The 21,729-nt window shown below is 39.4% G+C and overlaps 1 pseudogene; it reads left to right on the forward strand.

Moving 5' to 3' along the window:
• Positions 1-14,902: 14,902 nt before the first annotated feature.
• LOC132224459 (nuclear prelamin A recognition factor-like) lies at positions 14,903-16,222 on the forward strand (annotated as a pseudogene).
• Positions 16,223-21,729: the final 5,507 nt, after the last annotated feature.

Raw genomic sequence — 21,729 nt, forward strand, 5'->3', positions numbered from 1 at the left:
AATAATAATTGACCACATTCCAAAGTTAACATTAAGGCCACCAGAAAAATCAGTAAATTATCTCTGTTACAGAATTTGCCAAAGTAAATTATAAATTATAATTATGCTTTGGATAATTATAATTAGCTTTAGAATCTCAAATTGTTGAAAAATGGATATAACTAAAATGAAGAATTTGTGGTGAAGCTTTCCAGTAATAATGTATTAATAATGAAGGCCTAATAGCCCAGGGGGAAACTAGCTTCACTTTTTAACAGAAAAAAATATGGTTGAGCTAGTTTCCTACTGGCAGCAACTTCTAAGGAAAAATGTGGTGACTTACATTTAAATAGACGTGGCTAGGCCAAACTTGTTTCGCTAGCCAAAAACGTGATTTTTCTGGAGCCTCTGGCAACTTAAAACTGAAGTTTGCTAAATTAAATAATAAAATTTATTAAATGTCTAGGTATTTTAAAATGACAAAATACTAAAATGTTAATCTGAATTTGCCTCACAAAAAATCTAGAGGACAGAATTAAATCTATTATTTAAATATGTCTTGTATTTTTAAAACTGTGAAGTTATTACTAATCTGAGAAATGCTAAGTATTTGACTTGCCAACTAAAATTTAAGGCTTCTAAAAATTTAAAGTTCAAATTAAGTTAGGAGAAATTATATAGTTGTGATAACAAAATGCATAAAGTATAGAAATTTATTTTTTAGAAAATGATTCTTTTATTTTCTCTGGAGAAATTAGTAGTTTAAAATATATTGATGTAACAAGTGTGGTAAAAATTTCAACCTAAGGTATAATATTTTATATAGTCTAATTAATAAAAAGGATTAATTCTGTGGTCTCAACCAAATTTTTAATACAAAAAAAGTTTAAATTTAATTGATATCTTTTAGAATAATTATAAAAAGTATATAATATAATCATCTTTGGGATATATATGTATATATATATATACATATATATATATATATTATGATCTTTCCAAGTTAAATTTCAAGACTTTAACCAAGGGATGGCTTTTGAAATATTTCACAGGCCCTGGAGTGATTCAAAGGGTTTGTTCTCTCTTCTTAAAAGAAATATTTTTTAATGAAGCTGATTTGATGTACTTGAAATCACGTGGAAAGCTTTATCAAATAAAAATTAATAAATATATTTTGTTTATATACATATATTTTAAATATTATAAAGTTTTAACCTCTAAGGGAGGGCAGGCAAAGTTGCTAAAATATCTCTTAAGTAAAATCAAATTTTTCAGCAGCAGAATTTTAAAAAACAAAAGCAAAAAAATTTTAAAAGACAAAAAGCCCTCTGGCAGCCTACACTTCAGATGAGCTGGGGTTGAGGCAGCGTTTGTGCCTCATGGATCAGACATACAAATGTACTTGCTTTGCTTTTTCAATAAAGATGCCTACTTTAATTACTTAATAATTTAGCTCTTTAAATTATAATCAAGGTCTCATTTAAATTCAGTTATATGAGAAGCCAAAATGTTAAACAATTAATTCCAGTGGTCTCAACCAAAGTCCTCTGAGAAAGTTACTGAGGCCTCCCATAATTCCTTTGTATATGCAAATAAGCTAAAAAGAATGACGTTTAAAAGTAAATTTTAAGCTTAATAAAAAGGAGAAATTTTAAAATCTCTTCCACTGATATTTACAGGGTAAACTGAAGATTATTATTCAAGCATTAAAAGAGAGTCACTTGAAATGTAGATATGTGGTAGTATCAGCCAGTATCTAAGCAGCATCCATGTAGGTTGCTTGGTATTAAAAAAAAAAAAAAGAAAGAAAAATGTTTTTTAAAGAAACTCTCTAAAGGTAAGTTAGAAATTATTCTGGAAAGAAATAAAGAGAGATTTCCTTCAAATGTCTGGAAAACTGTAATTAAAAGTCAATGTATTAGACCTCAAAAAGAAAAGTAAGTAATTTGTGTTTTTTCCTCTTTAAACAAAATTTATGTAAATATGCTCAAAGACTAATAGCAAAAATTCAATTAGTGTCATTTACTGTCCACAGCCAAGGACAAATTAAGTTAGAAAATAAGCCTTATTTCAGACTGATTTAAGTTGGCAAATTGAAATAAGTAAATATTCAGGGAAACTTCGTTGTATTGGGCAGGAAAATATTCTTAAAGCATTAACTAATTTTTTACTGATGGCTTATCTTATGATAAAGCTACTTATAATACAATGAATCCAGATCAGACATATTTCTGTGCAAAGAATTAAATTAAAAGCTATCAAGACTGCTTTGAAAGATTTCCAAAAGCCTCTTAATATTAATTAAAACAAAAAAGGGGGGGTAGTGGAATAATCCCCTGTAAGAAAATTACATCAAGCATTAATTACTTTTTTCACTTGTAATGCTAATGGCAATACACCCATGAAATTACACTGGTGTCAAAATAAGCCAAAGGAAAATGGTTTGGAAAAATGAAAAGATCCCAAGTCTAGTTTATAAAAAGATTCCTTCATTAACCTTTGGTTGAGAATATGCTTATATATTTCCAGAAAACTCCTCCAAGCCCATGTGGATTCCTGCAACAATGCATCGAGAGAGGAACCAACCAGACTACTCCACCCACAGATAACAGTGGCCTTAAGAAGCATGCTGATGAGAGAGGAGAAACAATCCAGAGTTGGAGGATAGCGAAGACACCTGCCATGCTAGCAGTCAGCAGCTGTGCATCACTGCAGGTTGCCCAGGACAAAGCCAAAGAAGGCCAGACCAGCATTGCTCACCATTTGTCCATCATTCAGAACTAGAATATCATTGCTGTCATGTCACAAGAGACTATAATTGGAAAGAGGAACTGTTGGCCCAGAAAGGAGCTTACCATAGACTGATTCATTTGATGCCTGGCAACAACTTAAAGGGACATAATAGAACTCTGTCCTTTCCATTGAATTTAAAAATCTTAAAAGGACCCAAATTCTGCAAATAACATACATTCTTGTTAAATTTATTAAAACAAAGAAGGGGGATATGCTGGGGGATAATTCCAGCAGGTCATAAATGCAGGAAGTTCATCAAAGGGTTGGTGAACCTTGAGGCTTCAGCAGGGCTGAAGATACATATTATTGCCTGCTGGCCAAGCAGCTGAACAGCCGAAGGCAGTTCCCCCAACCTGTTACTTCACTGCTTAGCAAACTTTACCTTTGATATGTGTGTTTGTTTTGCTTTAGGGCAAATCTGTGTGAGGGAGGACTTAGTTACTAAAGCTAAGCTCCATATGGCTCCCCCATGTATTCCAAATTTATATTTCATGTCTAGTCTCTTTATTAATTTTCTCACAGCCCTTCTCCAGATTCCTGAACTCTTCTAGATGCTGAGAAACACCCCAGCAAGTGAGTAATACTTCCAAGCTCTTTTTACATGGCCATCATTATCTTAATTCCAAACCATGTAAAGAAACTACAAAGAAATAAAATTAAAGGCTAATATCCCTGATGAACTTAAATGCTAAAATCCTCAACAAAATATTAGCAAATATGATCTAGCAATACATGAAAAAGATCATACACCATGACCAATTGGGATTTATTCCAGGGGTTCAAGGCTGGCACAATATTCTCAAGTCAATAAATGTGATACAACATATTAACAAAATGATGGAAAAAAACACACGATCATACCAATAGAAGCAAAAAAAGCATTTGACAAAATCCAGCACCCACTTATAATAAAAACTCTCAGCAAATGGGAATAAAGGGATTATACCTCAAAATAATAAAGGCCATATATGATAAACATAAACACAACAACAACTAAAAGTGTTTCCTTAGGAGCAGAAACAAGACAAGGATGTCCACTTTCACCATTTTTATTCAATGGAATACTTGAAGTCAAAGCCACAGCAATGAGACAGGAAGAAAAAATAAAAGCATCAAAAATGTAAGCCATGAAGTAAAACTGTCATTATTCACAGATGACCTGATATTGTACATAGAAAACTCAACAGAATCCACCAGAAAACTATTAGAGTTAATAAATGAATTTGGCGAAGTAGCTGGATAAAAAATTAATATCCAGAAATTGGTGGCAAATTTATACACCAATAATGATATCTCTGAAATAGAAATTAAAAAACAATCCATTTTATAATTGGAATTAAAAAATGAGATAACTAGGAATAAAGTTAACCAAGGAAGTAAAAGACCTCGCCCTGACTGGTTTGGCTCAGTGGATAGAGCGTCGACCTGTGGACTCAAAGGTCCCAGGTTCGATTCAGGTCAAGGGCATGTACCTTGGTTGCGGGCACATCCCCAGTAGGGGGTATGCAGGAGGCAGCTGATTGATGTTTCTAATTCTATCCCTCTCTCTTCCTCTCTGTAAACAAATCAATAAAATATATTTTAAAAAAAATAGACCTGTACATGGAAAACTACAAGACTTTGGAAAAAGTCATAGAGGAAGATACAAACAAGTTAAGCTTATTAGCTGTTCATAAATAGGAAGAATTAACATCATTAAAATGTCCATACTATCTAAAGCAACCTATAGATTAAGCACAATCCCTATTAAAATACCAATGACATATTTCACAGTTGTAGAACAAATAATTCAAAAATTTATGTGGAATGATAAAAGGCCCCAAAGAGGCTTAGCAATGTTGAGGAAGAAGAACAACGTTGGAGGGATCACAATGCCAGATATCAATTTATATTACAAAATATTGTAACCAAAACATCCTAGTGCTGGCACAAGAACAGACATATTGATCAATGGAATATTACAGAGAATGCAGATTATTATGAAACTAGAGGCCCAGTGCACAAAAATTTGTGCACTTGGGGGGGGGGTGGTCCCTCAGCCTGGCCTGTGCCCTCTCACAGTCTGGGACCCCTCGGGGGTTGTCCACCTGTTGGCTTAGGCCCACTCCCCAGGGGACTGGGCCTAAGCTGGTAGTCAGACATCCCTCTGGCAGCCGGGAACCCCTCAGGGGATGTCCACTTTCCAGCGGGGAGCAGGCCTAAGCTGCAGTTGGACATCCTTAGTGCTGCTGAGGAGGCGGAAGAGGCTCCCGCCACCACCACTGTGCTGGCAGCTCCCCCTGTGGGAGCACACTGACCACCAGGGGGAAGCTCCTGCATTGAGCGCCTGCCCCCTGGTGGTCAGTGTGTCTCATAGTGACCATTCATTCCCAGTCGTTCTGCTGTTAATGTCAATTTGCATATTACCTTTTTACTATATAGGATAGAGGCCTTTGCATGAGTGAGTGCTGGCTGGTTTGCCTTGAAGGGTGTCCCCGATCAGGGTGGGGGTCCCACTGGTGTGCCTGGCCAGCCTGGGTGAGGGGCTGATGGTTGTTTGTAGGATGGTCAAGCCCCCCAGTGGGAACCCTCACCCCATGGGCAGCCTCATGGGGGTGTGGCCAGCCTGGGTGAGGGGCTAAGGGCTGTTTTCAGGCTTCCCACAGCCCCTTCAAGGTGGGGGGTCCTGCTGGGGTGCCTGGCCAGCCTGGGTGAGGGGCTGATGGCCATTTTCAGGCTGGCCTCGCCCCCCAGTGACCCAAGCTCCCAGCCTCTCCTTTTCTTCCTTTTTTTCCCCCTGGGATTCATTTATCTTCTATAATTGAAACTTTGTAGCCTTGAGCAGAGCTGAGGGTCAGCCAGGGCAGGCAGGAAGCTTGGCTTCCTCCATCTCCGTGGCAACCCAAGCCTCCTGCACACTCCAGCTCTGTGGCTGCCACCATCTTAGTTAGGTTAATTTGCATACTTGCTCCTGATTGGCTGGTGGGCATGGCTTGTGGGTGTAGCAGAGTGATGGAGTGATGGTTACTTTGCATCTTTCTCTTTTATTAGTGTAGATAATACTTCTAAGTCAAATATAGAAGTTGCATACTTCTGAAATAGACTAATCTCCTTTAATATTAAGAAGACTCAGTACTATGATCCCAACATGGTGTCCAGCAGGATGCAGGGAGAGAGAGTGTGACTAAGTAAGGGAGTGAGAGGGGAGCGTGTGGACATGTGTGGTGTGTGTGGGTGAGGGAGAGTTAGATCTTGCAAGGGTCTTGGGGACTGGCAGATCAGGCTCTCTTGTTCAGGGGGCCCCTGCTACTGCCATGGGCACTCACAGGTGGGTTGCAGCTCTGGCCCGAAGACCACGCCATCTTGAAGGGGGAAGCACTGGAGGCTTGAAGTGCAGCCTCACGACCACCCAGACTGGCCTTGGTCACCACCCCAAACCTAGCAGTGAATCGCTTACCAGAGAAAATTCACAGGTGTTGGGGACCGTCATGCTGCTGGCAAAGTCTAAGCTGACCAGAGGACATGGCAAAGCCCTGGACTCTACCCTACGTCGATCCTGGAAGGTTTTAAGGTCAAAGCTCAGGAAAGGTTTAAGGCTTTATTAGAGTTTGCAGCAAAGTGGAACTAGACAAGACTTGACCGAGGCATGACCTCTGTGGCTAAAAGTGTAGTTAAACTAGCGTAACCTGATTGTCATAGTAACTGTAACCTGATTGCCATAGTAACTGTCAAACATAGATAGATCTAGGCAAAGCTTGCCCAGTCTTGCCCAGCCTGTAACAATCTGTTACTTCCCTATCAGAAGCCAAGCCCTAGCAGTGATCTATGAAGCATGACCAGCCACAGCTTAGCTATAAAACAGTGTGTGTAAAAAATAAAGTTGCTGGTGCCTTGTGCCAGTCCTCCCAACCCCATCTCATGGTCTCTTATATTTCATCCCACGCCACCTCTACCCGTCGGACCCTCTCCAAGGTGCGGGTCACCGCACACAGGGGACCACCACAGTACCCTGCAGTGTGTAGTGCCCTACCTCACTACGGGTTCCAAGATGCATACAGTGAGTGCAAGACAGAGAGACCTCCCACGCCACCCTGTCCAGGCCCCACGCTCCAGGACTGTGCTGTTTGTGCCTGCCAAAGGCATCTGTTAAAACACCCCACCCAGGCCCATGAACTACACTGAGTCCATGCTAGAGGGAACTAGTGTACCCCCCCACTGAGGCCCCAGGACTGCACATTGAATGTGTGCTGGTTCCCAACCCAGTACCTCAATGAGTGCACACCAGAGGGACCTAGCTGCCACCCCAACCACCCCCAGGCAATGCACAGTGTGTGCACACCAGAGGAATCTTTGGGGAAACCCTGCCATTGGCAACTGGGCAGTGCAGTGAATTGCATGCCAGAGGGCTCTGGGACTTCACAGGCAGTAAAAAGCCAGATAAACTGTGCATGCAACATTGCTGACCCTGAGCATCTGCGCTGACACTTGAGGGACCAAATCCATGGGGAAACCAAGTACAATTCAGAGCAGAGACAAAAAAAAGGAGTGAGACTCAAGGAAGACCCAGACTCTGGGCTAAGTAGTCCCTGTCCACTAGATAGCTAGAAGCTTCAAACTCTCATACCTCAATCACATTGGACCAGAAAGAGAAAGCAACCCACACTACATAGAAATAAATACAAAGGGACACCAAAAATGGAGAGACAAAGAAAAATTCCCCAAGGAAAGAAAATTAGGGATCGCCAGAAAAGGAACTAAATAAAATGGAGGCAAATGATTTGTTAGAGAAATAATTCACAGTAATGGTTATAAGAATGCTCAAATGTCTGGATGAGAAATTTGCCAACATGTGTAAGAAGAGGAAATAAAGAATGATATAACTGCAATAAAAAACACAATGCAAGGTTTCAACAGTAGACTAGAAGAAGCTGAGGACCAAATCAGTAAGTTAGAAGACAAGGAAGAAAAAATATCAAAGCAGAACAGCAAATGGAAAAAAAAATTAAGAAGCTGGAGGAGTGTCTAAGGTTACTTGGAACAACACAAAAATGAAGCAACATCCACATAATAAGGATGCCAGAAAGAGAAGAAGCTAAGCAAGGAATACAAAACATGTTTGAAGAAATAATGACCGAAAACTTCCATGACTTGAGGAAGAAAAGAGTCACATAAGTCCAGGAAACAAATAGAGTCCCAAATAAGAAAAACTCAAAAAGACCACATCAAGAGACATCATAATTAAAATTGCAAATATTAATGACAAAGAAAGAATCCTAAGGGCTGCAAGATAGATAGAGACAGAGAGTTATCTACAAGGGATCTCCCATTAGACAATCAAAAGATTTCTCAACAGAAACACAACAGATTAGAAGGGAATAGAATGAAGTATACAAAGGAATGAAAAGCAAAGGACTGAATAAAAATATACTCTATCCAGCAAGGCTATCATTCAAAACTGAAAGAAAAAGGTATAGAAAGAAACACAGACATAAAGAAGGAAAATAGCAACAAACAAGTACCTATCAATAATAACCTTAAACATAAATGGATTAAATGCTACAATCAAAAGACATAGGATGACTGAATGGATAACAAAATATGACCCATATATATGCTGTCTTCAAGAGACCCACCTCAGAACAAAGGATTAACACATACTGAAAATGAAGGGATGCTAAAAAATCTTCAGGCAAATGGAAAGGAAAAAGAAAGCTGGGGTTGCAATACTTATATATGACAAAATAGACCTCAAAGTGAAGGTCATAGCAAGAGATAAGGAAGGCCACTTCATAATACCAAAGGGATAGATACAAGAGGATATAACTCTGGCAAACATATATGCACCCAAAACAGGAACACCCAAATACATAAAAAACTGGAAGATAACAAGGGAGAGATTGACAGCAATACAATCATAGTAGGGGACTATAATACCACATTGACATCACTAGATAAATCTTCTAGACAAAAAAATAAACAAGGAAACAGCAATCCTAAATGAATCATTAGATAAGATGGAAATAATTGATATCTTCAGAATATTTCACCCAAAATATGGATATACATTCTTCTCAACATGAGACATTTGCAAACATAGACCACATACTATGATACAGGATAAGTCTCTACAAAGTTAAGAAGATTGAAATCATATCAAGCATCTTCTCAAAGCACAATAGCATAAAATTATAAATCAACTATAACAAAAACAATCAAACACATGGAGGCTAAACAGAATGTTATTAAATAATGAATGGGTTACCAAAGAGATCAAAAGAGAACTAAAAAAAACATCCTGGAAACAAATGAAAATGAAATCACAACAATCTAAAATCTATGGGAAACAGTGAAAGCAATCCTCAGACGGAAGTTCATAACACTACAGGCCTACCTCAAAAAACAAGAAAAAAACTTGTAATAAGTTATCTAACACTACAACTTAAAGAACTAAAAAGAGAGCAACAACAACAACAAAAAAAAACAGAGTAAGTAGAAGGAATGAAATAATAAAGATCAGAGTGGAAATAAATGACATAGAGACTAAAACAACAATACAAAAGATCAATAAAACCAAGAGCTTGTTCTTTGAAAGGATAAACAAGATTTATGAACCTCTAGCCAGGCTCACCAAGAAACAAAGAGAGCCCTAACTGGTTGGACTCAGTGGATAGAGCATTGGCTTGTGGACTGAAGGCTCCCAAGTTCGATTCCAGTCAAGGGTATGTACCTTGGTTGCAGGCACATCCCTAGTAGGGGTTGTGCAGGAGGCAGCTGATCAATGTTTCTCTCTCATTGATGTTTCTAACTCTCTATCCCTCTCCCTTCCTCTCTGTAAAAAATCAATAAAGTATATATTTTAAAAAAGAAAAGAAATAAAGGGGACCTAAATTAACAAAATCAGAAATGAAAGAGGTGAAGTAACACCAAACTACACAGAAATACAAAAGATTGAAAAAAAATACTATGAACAACAGTATTCCAACAAACTGGACACACTAGACAAAAATGGACATACTCCTATAAAAATAAAATCATCCCTAAATAAACCAGGAAGATTCAGAAACCTAAACAGACCAATAATAAAATATAAAATTGAAGTACTAACCAAAAAACTTCCAGCAAACAAAAACCTTGGTCTGGAAAGCTTCACATGGGAGTTTTACTAAACATTCAAAAACAAAACAAAACAAAACAAAAACTAACACCTCCACTCCTCAGATTATTCCAAAAAATTCAATAGGAAGGAAAATTTCCAAGTTCGTTCTATGAATCCAGCATTACCCTAAACCCAAAACCAGATAAAGACACTACAAAGAAAGATAATTACACACTAATAACCCTGATGAACATTGATGCTAAAATCCTCAACAGAATATTACCAAATCACATCCAGCAATACATTAAAAAGATCATACACCATGACCAAGTGAGATTATTCTGGAAATGCAAAGCTGGCACAATATCCACAACTTAATAAGCATGATATATCACATAAACAAATTGAAAGGCAAAAATCACATGATCATATCAATTGATGCAGAAAAAGCATTTGACAAAATCCAACACCCATTCCTAATAGTAAAAAAAAACACCTCTCAGCAAAGTGGGAATAGAGGGATCATACATCAACGTAATAAAAGCCTTATATGACAAACCTACAGCCAACATCAAACTCAATGGGACATACTGAAACCATTTCCCCTAAGATCAAGAATAAGACAGGGATGCCCACTTTCACCACTCCTGTTCGACATAATATTGAAAGTGTGAGCCATAGTGATCAGAAAAAGAAGAAGAAATCAATAGCATCCAAATTGAGAAAGAAGAAGTAAAACTGTCATTATTCTCAAATGCCATGATATTGTACATAGAAAACCCTAAAGACTCCATAAAAAAACTACTAGATTTAATAAATGAATTCAGAAGTGAGCAGCATACAAAATTAACACCCAGAAATCTATTGCATTTTTATACACCAATAATGAACTTACAGAAAGTGAAACTAAAAAACAATCTCATTTACAAATGCAACAAAAAAATTAACTTAACTAGGGATAAACCTAACTAAGAAGGTAGAAGACCTGTACTCAGAAAACAATAGAACTTGGAAAAAAAGAGATAGAAGAAAATATAAACTAGTGGCAGCATATACTGTGTTCATGTATTGGAAGAATTAACATGATTTTAAAATGGCAATACTATCCAAAGCAATCTGTAGATTCAATGAAATGCCTGTGAAAACCAATGGCATACTTCAAAGACTTAGAACAAATTCTCTAAAAATTTACATGGAATAAAAAAGACCCCAAATAGCTGCAGCAATCCTGAGAAAGAAGAACAAAGTTGGAGGGGTCACAATATCAGATATAAAGTTATATTAAAAAGCCACTGTTCACAAAACACCCTGGTACTGGCACAAGATTGGCCTGGCCCTGATTGGCCCTGATTGCTGCCCAGGCCTAGGGACCCCACCTGTGCACAAATTTCATGCACCAGGCCTCTAGTAGTCAATAATACTGAATTGTATCTTTGAAATTTGCCAAGACATTTCATCTTAATTTTTCTCATCATTCACACACACACACACACACACACACACACACACACACACACACAAACTGTAATTACAGGAGGTGAAGGATATGTTTATTAGTTTGATTGTGGTAATCATTTTACAATCTATACATATATCAATACACACCACACTGTAAACCTTAAGTATATATAATTTTAGTTATTTTCACAAGACATGCACAAATACACACACACACATATCTACACACACAACACACCAAGAGACTAGGTCTTCTAAAATGCGAGTAAAAATCCTTTTTCAATCATTATACTGGAATTCTTGCTCCAGAGCATAATTTCAATCTTTTATTTTATTCTCAATTCTGCCACCTTCTCAATCCCCACTCTAGATAAATGACTTACCCTTTTTTGTGTTTTGTGTTTTATATTGTAATTGTTTTTTTTTATATTCACTAGCCTGCATTTTTACCAGTGCCATTTTAGTATTATTTATTAGATCTTATTTTAAATAGTTACTACACTGAGCTTGTGGACATGTAACTCACAAAAGTGGATGAGGTAAAACTTATCTTTGCGCTCATAGTCTGGTGAGTCTATTAGCCAAACAAAAATAATCAAAGTTTAGAGTTTCTTCTACTTGATCTGGAAAAAATTATTTGTGATAAGTCAATTGAATTTAATAAACATATTGAGCACCTAGTATGTCAATTTAATTTACTGACTATTTTAATAGAGCAAGTCATGTCTTCAAAGTGCTAAGCAATAAAATGGCTTAACCAACAAGAAGCATGAAAACTCTATGAAACCAAATAAGTAAAAAGAAACTTCCAGGTTAAGCAGAAAGCAAAGTAGTTTGCACTAAAACACTGGTGCATCATCTCATCCTCAAACTAATCATCAATGAAAGGCAGTGGAAAACTTCAAAGAGAACAACATACCAGTTCTCTCCAATTAAAGTAATTGACTCAAATTTATACAAACCAGATATTTCCTATAATTTAAAATTATAATGCCTACTCACTTTAATCTTCTAGCTGTGTAATGAAATCAGTTACTTCCACTAATAAGACTGACATTACTAAACTAACTCCAATGCAGCATTTTGATAATACAGTAATAATTACACAAAATAATTTTCCAGATGTTTCAAGAACCAGCACCCATTTGAGATAGAAAAATATATACTGAGGTGTTTTGCAAAGATTTTTTATCTGAATAAAAAGAATAACATGATTTTCAATAAAAAAGAAACTGCATTTGCATCAAAACTTGCCACTTCACTTCAATGGGAAAGTACAGGTTTATAGATCCAAGCCCCAATCATTGTCCTGTCTACAGCACACGAATCTTTATTTCTCTGCAAAAGAAAATGTGCCATTCATACAAAATTAAATATTTTGTTCTAATGTCCACAGTATATGCAGCATTAACCTCATATTTGCTCTATCTGTAAAATAAGATCAGAGTAATGTTTAGAGGCTATAGATATGGATAAATATCATTGTATTCATATTATTAACAGATATTAAAATTATTAAAAATATATTCACTTTATTTACAAATGGCCAGTTATAAACAAAGTTAATGGTGGATTCTCCGTAACCGTTCTTTTACTATAACTTTTTGAGATTCTTTCTTCTTGCCACTTGTCATGTTTTGATAATGAATCCTTGCAACAGTTTCCATCTTGGGGAATAATCCCTTCAAAACAAAAAACATTTTTTAAAAATATTTTATTTATTTATTTCAGAGAGGAAGGGAGAGGAGAGATAGAAACATCAGTGATGAGAGAGAATCATTGACCAGCTGCCTCTTGCATGCCCCCTACCCGGGACTGAGCCTGCAACCCCGGCATGTCCCTTGACCAGAATCAAACCTGGGACCCTTCGGTCCACAGGCCGATGCTCTATCCACTGAGCTAAACCAGCTAGGGCACAAAAAACATTTTGAATGAAATGGGGTTTTTTTTTGGTCAAATTGTTCCATAAATTAATTAAATACCATAGCCATTGTTATAAAGGTGGCAGATTGGTTTCACTGTAATACAGCAGTTTTAATGTAGATATCAATTTTGTTTGAAATTTGTGATTAGTGTTCATGGTTGTATTTTAAAGTTTTGACAAGTTATTTTTGGCCAGGCTGTTCCAAATCCTGAATGTATATGCATAGCCCTATCTCAAATCAACCTCAGTTTAAATAGACTGCATGACCTCTGCTTTGCCATACCACTTTTTTAAAAAATGTATCTTTCTTGTTAAAATTATTACAGATGTCCCTCTTTATCCCCCAATTGGCCCCTTCCCATTGGCTCCTGCTCCCTCCTCAGGCTTTCACTGTACTATTGTCTGTCCATGGTTATGCATGTATGTGTCCCACATGCACTTTTTTTCTCCACATTCCTATCTACCAGTTTCTACAATCCCCAACCACCACATAGGTGGTAAAACCTTTTGTTAGTTTCTAATATCACCTTCCAGTGTTTATTTATACATGCATTTAGAATTTTGACAAGCACTGCCAAAGTATTCCCCTTAAGGATTGTCATTTCATTCTCCCACTAGCACTGTATGAGAATTTCCTCCCATAGATTTGTCAAGAGAGTATGTTGCAAAACGTTGTTTTGTTTTGTTTTTGTTTGTTCTTTGGTTTTTGGGGGGTTTTGCAGATCTAATAATGAAAATTTTGTGCTAATAGTGTAATTTTGGCATTTCTCTTACTGTGATGGTGGTTGAGCACATTTTTATAAGTTTAAGGGCCATTTTAATTAGTTTTCTGTATTTTCACATAACCTTTCCCCATTTTTTATTGGAATGTTGTATCTCACTACTTGTAGTAGGCATGAGGATGACACCCAGCTGGACTTTTTATGTATATATTTTTAAGTTATCTTTATTATTGGAAGTATTACAGGTGCCCTCCCTCTTTTCCCCCCCATTGGCCCCTTCTACCCAACTCCTACCCCCACCCCCAAGCTTTCACCACACAATTGTCTATGTCTATGGGCTATCCTAATATATAAAAACCCAGGGTCTGTAACGACTGGTCCATTCCCCAGCCCCCAGGCTCCATTGGTCAGGGGGCTCCATTGGTCAGGGGATGACTAACAGGGGAACCAGGGTCCCTCAAGCTCCAATGAATCCATGACAGCAGTAACTAGTGAGCAGGCAGGTGGAAGGCAGACCATTTGGTCCCTCCCCTGGCCCACAGGCTCCCATTGATCAGGGGATGGTTAATAGGGAAACAGAGTTAGTGGCCTGGGAACTGGTGAGCAGCTGAAAGGCAGGCCTCTTGGTTGCTCCTGCTGGCCCTTAGACTCCACTCAATCAGTGGTGGAGACAGGGCAGAACTGGGGACTGGCTTCCTTAGTAGTCCTGTAGGTTCAATCTCCAGAGAACAGGCCAGGCACCAAAGGATCAGCACCTTTGGCACAATCCCGACAGTGCTGCAGGCCTCTTGGAACTCGGCCTTGGGCACTGCAGCTCCTTCCCCTTCCCTAGACGCTCCACAAGGAAGAAAGGATAGTGCCAGCATCACCAGGGGCGACCAGCAGTGACTGACTGCTCTCTCTGTGCATCCTCCAGGTCACTCGAGCTGGCCCCCGCCCTCCCCACTCCAGATGAAGTGTGATCACTGCACACGGAAGGAATGTAATAAAAAAACAAAAACCGATGACCAAGAGAATGGCGTAGTCAATGTCCAGAGTCCAGCTCAGGAGAACTGAGAGAAGGGAGAATTCCATAAGGTGGATGACGCAAAGATATTTCTGAGTGACTGCTTGGAGTGTGACAGTTGTGTGACTGCAGAGAAAGGAGTCCAAGTTTCTCAACAGAACACCAAGGACTTCTTCTGTGTTATGAACCTTAATAAGAAATGTGATACCGCACAGCACAAAGTGCTGGCAGTGTCCATGTGTCCTCAGTCTCTGCCTTATTTTGCTGCTAAATTCAGCCTCAGTGTCACTAATGCATCCAGAAAGCTCTGTGGCTTTCTCAAAAGCCTTGAGGTGCATTGTCTTTGACATGATAGCTGCGGACTTCAGCATTATGGAGAGTCAGAAGGAATTTGTGTCAGTACTGCCAGCACCGTGAGGAAGAGCCACGGTAACCTATGCTGACCTCCACCTACCCCAGCTGGGACCGATATGCAGAGCATGTGCTGAGTCACCCATCACCCCCCACCTCTGCATGGCCAAGCCTCCCCAGCAAATCATGGGCTCTCTGGTGAAGAATTACTTCACCAGACAGCAGAACCTGTCCTCGGACAAGATTTTCCACGTCATCGTGGCCTCATGTTCTGACAAGAAACTGGAGGCCCTATGAGAAGATGTTCCCACAGCTTCACACAGTTCCCAGGGTGCTGACTGCTTGTGAACTTCGGGTGAAATTGCCCAGATAATGGAGCAAAGTGACCTTGCCTCAAATGACGCCACCATGGACACTCTGTTTGGAGACATGAAGGAGAAGGAGGTGAGGATCCATGAGGGTGCCAGTTCTGATGGGTACCTGGCACATATCTTCAGGCACATGGCCGAGGAGCTGTTCAACAAGGATGTGGGAGTGCTCACCTACTGCACCCTGAGGAACACAGACTTCCAGGAGGCCACCCTTGAAAGGGATGAAGAGGTTCTGCTATGTTTTAAGGCTGCTTACAGCTTTCAGAACATCCAGAAGTGGTCCTGAAGCTGTAGAGGGGCAAGTTCCCCTGCCACTTCGTGGAGGTCCTGGCCTGAGCCGGGCATACCCAAGTGGCAGGGGCCAAGCCCGGGTGGACGACAGGTGTGCAGGCAGGGCACTGCTGTGGCAGATGGAAGGCATCTACTCTGCCATCCCGGTGTAGCCCCCGGAGACCAGCACCCATGTGCAGGAGCTGTACCAGGAGTGGATGGGGCAGAGGGGGCGACTGCCCCCAGGCCCAGGCAGCCCTGCATACCACCTAACAGGGCCCACGGCAGCCTGCCAGGACATCAAGTGGTAAAGGTCCAGCAGACACCCGGCCTGCAGACCACCTAAAGAGAGGTGTCAGACACATGAAAGAAAGGCTTAGCATCTCTGTCATCATTTTGGTTTTCAGAATTCCCTGCTCCCCATCTGTTGGCTTCCTCCCTCTGAGGGGTGCTGTCATCATCCCATGAGTGCAACTGGAATATTGTATCTCAAGAGGATTGCCCCAATGTATGGATCCTTTTATCCGATGATGAAAAAATCCCAAAGAACAAGAATGGAGACAGACTACTGTCCTTTAGGCTTAAAAAAACTCCAGAAGTGTCCTGGGAAGAGCTGAGACTTGGTTCTGTCCATGCACCTCAGAGAGATTGGATGAGGAAATGGCCCTGTTTGGCCCTGACTTTACCCATTTATGTTACTCTTGAAGGTGTCTTTGCCACAATGTGAATAAACTGCCACCTTTTGGAAAAGGGGCTCATATGTAACTCTACATTCCCAACTTTTCTTGAAACAGATCTGTGTTCTGCAGCTGTGGCCACCATCCTGAGATCAGGTCCAGTCGACCAGGACCTGTACCTTGGAATCAGGGGTCACTGGAGTGGAGGTCCCCCCCATGCCCCGTTACATTCAGGTATTGAGCTGAACTCACTTTGGGGGAGGCCTGGCAAGGGTGACAGGTGTCACAGATAGAAGGATGGAGAATGGAAAGGTGGACACCCTGCTTGGTCCCTCTCTGGGTGGGGTCAAGCAGATGAAAGCCAGCCAAGCTGCCCCACAATTGGGTGAGATAGCATTCTGTGTGTCCACCTCTCACACCATGGGCCTGTCCACTCCCCTCAGCTCCGGACAGCCCTCTGCATTCCATGACAGTGCACTCTGCCCTCACATGCTGCTCACACTAAGTGAGAAGGAAAAGAGCAGTTGGCCTGCAGACAACTACACAGAAAGATAGGGCTCACAGCAGGTGAATGCAGTGGTGGGAGCCTCGCCTGCCTCCATGGCAGCGCTAAGGAGCTGGTAATGAGCAGTGAGTGGTAAGGAGCAGTGAGCAGTCGGACGGTAAGGAGCGAGGGGTCCTGGACTGCAAGGGTGATTTCCAACTGTTAGCTTAGGCCCATGCCTCATGGGAAATGGGCCTTAGCTGGCAGGTGGATATCCCCTGAGGGGTCCTGGACTGTGAGAGGGTGCAGGCTGGGCTGAAGGCCCCCCCATGCACAAATTTCATGCACTGAGCCTCTAGCATTCATATATGCATATAAGTTCTTTGGTTAATCTCCCTCCCACTTCCCTCTGAGATTCATCAGTCTATTCCATGCTTCTATGTCCCTGGGTCTATTCTGTTCATCAGTTTATTTTGTTCATTATATTATACACATAAGTGAGATCATTAGATACTTTGTCTTTCTCTGACTGGCTTATTTCGCTTAGCATAGTACTCTCCAGGTCCCTCCATGCTGTCTTGAAGGGTAAGAGATCCTTCTTTTTTACAGCTGCATAGTATTCTATTGTGTAAATGTACCATGGCTTTTTTATTCTCTCCTCTACTTATCACCATAAAAATCCTAGAAGAAACCATAGGAAGCAAAATCTCAGATATCTCACATAGCAGAATTTTCACTGATATATCACCTAGGGCAAGAGAAACAAAGGGAAATATGAACAAATGGGACTACATCAAAATAAAAATTTCTGTACAGCAAAAGAGACCACCAACAAAATGAAAAGGGATCTCAGCTGGACCTTTAAGAAGGATGTCCTGAAACTTTGCTCTCTGAAATGGCCTGAATCAACATTGTACCTACCCAGACTATGATACTGTTTTTGGAATCAAATTTTCCACCTGACAGTTTATAACTCTTTACCACTGTCAGCTTATTCTGCAGCCTACCTGGAGTGATTACTGAACTTTCCTACCTTCTCTAGCTAGCGACTCTCACTTTTCTTCTCCTTTCGCCTTGAGAGAATGACAGGTAATATAAAAGCTTTCTTGGGTGTTTATATAAGAAGAGTGTGTCTACATGTAAAGGTCCACATATGTAAAAGGAAAATAATCACATTTATACTCTAATATTTGTCCTTTATTAAAATAATACACCAGCCAAAAATCATCATAGTGTAAGAACAAACTAGACACTAAAGGAATCTGAATGTTCATCACTTATAAACTCTCTCTGAAGAATAAATAATTCCTAGAAAATATATTGTACCCTAAAAATAAATGAACAATAAGTAAATAGAGGTATTTGTTAAAAATAAAAAATATACTCATATATCACTTGAATAATTAAAATAAAGACAAACAAAATAAAAAAAGAGAAAAATACAAAAAAGGGTTGTCTATTCTTGTTCTTTTCTCACTTCCCACTTGCTCATCAATCCTTCCTATCAACTTCAATTCTGCACTAACAAAGCTTTTGTTAAAGAAATCAATAGAGAATCCAAGATGGCTTCCCATCTTACATTTAAGTCCTAGGATCATTTTGAGTTTGTTTTTGTGTATGGTATAAGTTGGTGATATAGTTTATTTTTTTGCATGTATATGACCAAATTTCCCAGCACCATTTATTGAAGAGAATATCTTGACTCCATTGTATGTTCTTGGCTCCTTTGTCAAATATTAATTGAGCATAATGGCTTGGGTTGAGTTCTCTGTTCTCTGTTCTGTTCCAATGGTCTATATGTCTGTTCTTTTTCCAGTACCAGGCAGTTTTCAGAATCGTGGCTTGGTAATATAGCTTGATATCTGGTAATGTGACCCCTCCAACTTTGTTCTTCTTTCTTAGCATTGCTATGGCTATTCGGAGTCTTTTTTTATTCCAGATGAATTTTTGGAGAGTTTATTCTAGATCTTTGAAATGTGTCACTGGTATTTTAATGGAGATTTCATAGAATCTGTAGATTGCTTTGGGTAGTATGGACATTTTAATGATGTTGGTTCTAGCAATCCATGAATATGGTATGTTCTTCCTTTTGTTTATGCCTTCCTCTATCTCTTTTTTACAATGTCCTGTAGTTTTCTGAGTATAGGTGTGTTACATCCTTAGTTAAGTTTATTCCTAGGTATCTTAATTTTTTTGTTGCAATGGTAAATGGGATTGTTGTTTTTGGTTTGTTGTTTTTTTTTCGCTTCTCTTTCTGTGAGTTCATTATTGGTGTATAAAAGGCCATAGATTTCTGCGTGTAAATTTTGTATCCTGCTACATTGCCAAAATCATTTATTAGGTCTAGTAGTTTTTTATGGAGTCGTTGGGGTTTTCTGAGTACAATATCATGCCATCTGTGAATAAGGACAGTTTTACTTCTTCTTTTCCAATTTGGATGCCTTTTATTTTTTCTTCTTGTCTGATCGCTATGGCTAGCACTTCCAGTATTATGTCAAACAGGAGTGGTGAAAGTGGGAATCCCTGTCTTGTTCCTGTTCTTAGGGGAAATGGATTTAGTTTTGGCCCATTGAGTATGATGTTGGCTGTAAGTTTGTCATGTGAGGCTTTCATTATGTTGAGGTATGATACCTCTATTCCCACTTTGCTGAGAGTTTTTATCAAGAAAGGGTGTTGGATTTTGTCAAATGCTTTTTCTGCATCTTTTGATATGATTATGTGATTTTTGTCTCTCAGTTTGTTTATGTGATGTATCACATTTATTGATTTATAGATATTGTACCATCCTTACATCCCCGAAATAAATCGCACTTGGTCATGGTGTATGATCTTTCTAATGTAATGCTAAATCTGATTTGCTGGAATTTTGTTGAGGATTTTAGCATCTATGTTCATCAAGGATATTGGCCTGTAATTCTCTTTGTTGTGGTGTATTTATCTGGTTTTGGAATTAGGGTAATGCTGCCTTTATAGAAAGAGCTTGGAAGTTGCCTTTCTCTTGAATTTTATGGAATAGTCTGAGGAGGATAGGTTTTAGTTCTTCTTTTAATGCTTGGTCGAACTCCCCTGTAAAGCAGTCCAGACCAGGGCTTTTGTTTGCTGGAAAGTTTTTGATCACTGCTTCAATTTCTTTGGTAGTTATAGGCCTATTCAGGTTTTTTTGATTCTTCTTGACTGAGTTTTGGGAACTTGTATTTTTCTAGGAATATGTCCATTTCATCTAGGTTTTCCATTTTGTTGGAATAAAGTTGTTCATAGTATTTTTTCATAATCGTTTGTATTTCTGTGGGGTCTGTTGTTATTTCATCCTTTCATTTCTACAGGCCGTATTTGTGTCCCAGACTGTTTTAATTTGTATTTAGCAAAGAGTCAGTTTGTGGCTCAGCCTCTGGGTGGCAGTTCATTTCTGATTAAATGGGTCATCTCTCTTTGTTTCTTGGTGAGCCTGGCTAGAGGTTCATCAATCTTGTTTATCCTTTCAAAGAACCAGCTCTTGGTTTTGTTGATCTCTTGTATTGTATTGTTTTGTGTTTGTTTTTTTTTTTTTGCCTCTATGTCGTTTATCTCTGCTCTGATCTTTATTATTTCCTTACTTCTGCTTACTAAGGTTTTTTTTAAAAAATAAGAGAGAGGAGAACATAGGTATAAAAAATAAAAAAGCAATGAGTAAATACTTATCAATAATTACTTTAAATATAAACAGATTAAATGCTCCAACTCAAAAAATTAGGTTAGCTGAATGGATAAGAATACATGATTCAGCTATACACTGTCTACAAAAGAATGACCTCATAATAAAAGATACACACAGACTAAAATGGAGCAATAAAATGCATTGAAATGGAAATGAAAAAAGCTGGGGTAGCAATACTTAGACAAAATGGACTTAAAATAAGAGCTAAAAATAAAACAAAGAAGGGCATTACATAATTCTAATGGGATCAATCCAACAATAGGATATAACTCTTATAAACATAAGTGCACCCAACATATAAACACATAATCCTATCTAATAAGAGACAAACATGGTAATTAACCATACCTCTGCTACACTTCCCATTGGCTAATCAGCGTGATATGCAACCAACCAAGATGGCGGCTGGCAGCCACGCAGCTGAAGCAAACATGAGGCTTGGTTGCCCCGGCAATGGAGGAAGCCAAGGTTCCCCACCAAGCTCTGAGCTCCGGATGCAACAATGTTGCAATTATAGAACCTAAACAAACCCTAGATACCGGCTTTCAGCCAGCCAGCCTCGGACCTGGAGCCACAACAAAGTTTCAATTACAGAAGGTAAATAAATACCAGAATAAAAAAAGAAAAAAGAAAAAAAGGAGAGACTGGGAGCTTCAGTTGCAGGATGGGCCTGCCTGAAAACAGCCCTCAGCCCCTCATTCAGACTGGCCAGGCACCCCAGTGGGGACCCTCACCCTGAAGGGGTTGCGGGCAGCCTTAAAACAGCCCTCAGCCCCTCATCCAGGCTGGCCAGGCACCCCACTGAGAACCTCCACCCTGAAGGGCGTGCGGGCAGCCTTAAAAAAGCCCTCAGCCCCTCATGCAGGCTGGCCAGGCACCCCACTGAGAACCTCCACCCTGAAGGGCGTGCGGGCAGCCTTAAGAC

The sequence above is a fragment of the Myotis daubentonii genome, chromosome X (assembly GCF_963259705.1).
Source record: "Myotis daubentonii chromosome X, mMyoDau2.1, whole genome shotgun sequence".
In the NCBI taxonomy this organism is placed as follows: domain Eukaryota; kingdom Metazoa; phylum Chordata; class Mammalia; order Chiroptera; family Vespertilionidae; genus Myotis; species Myotis daubentonii.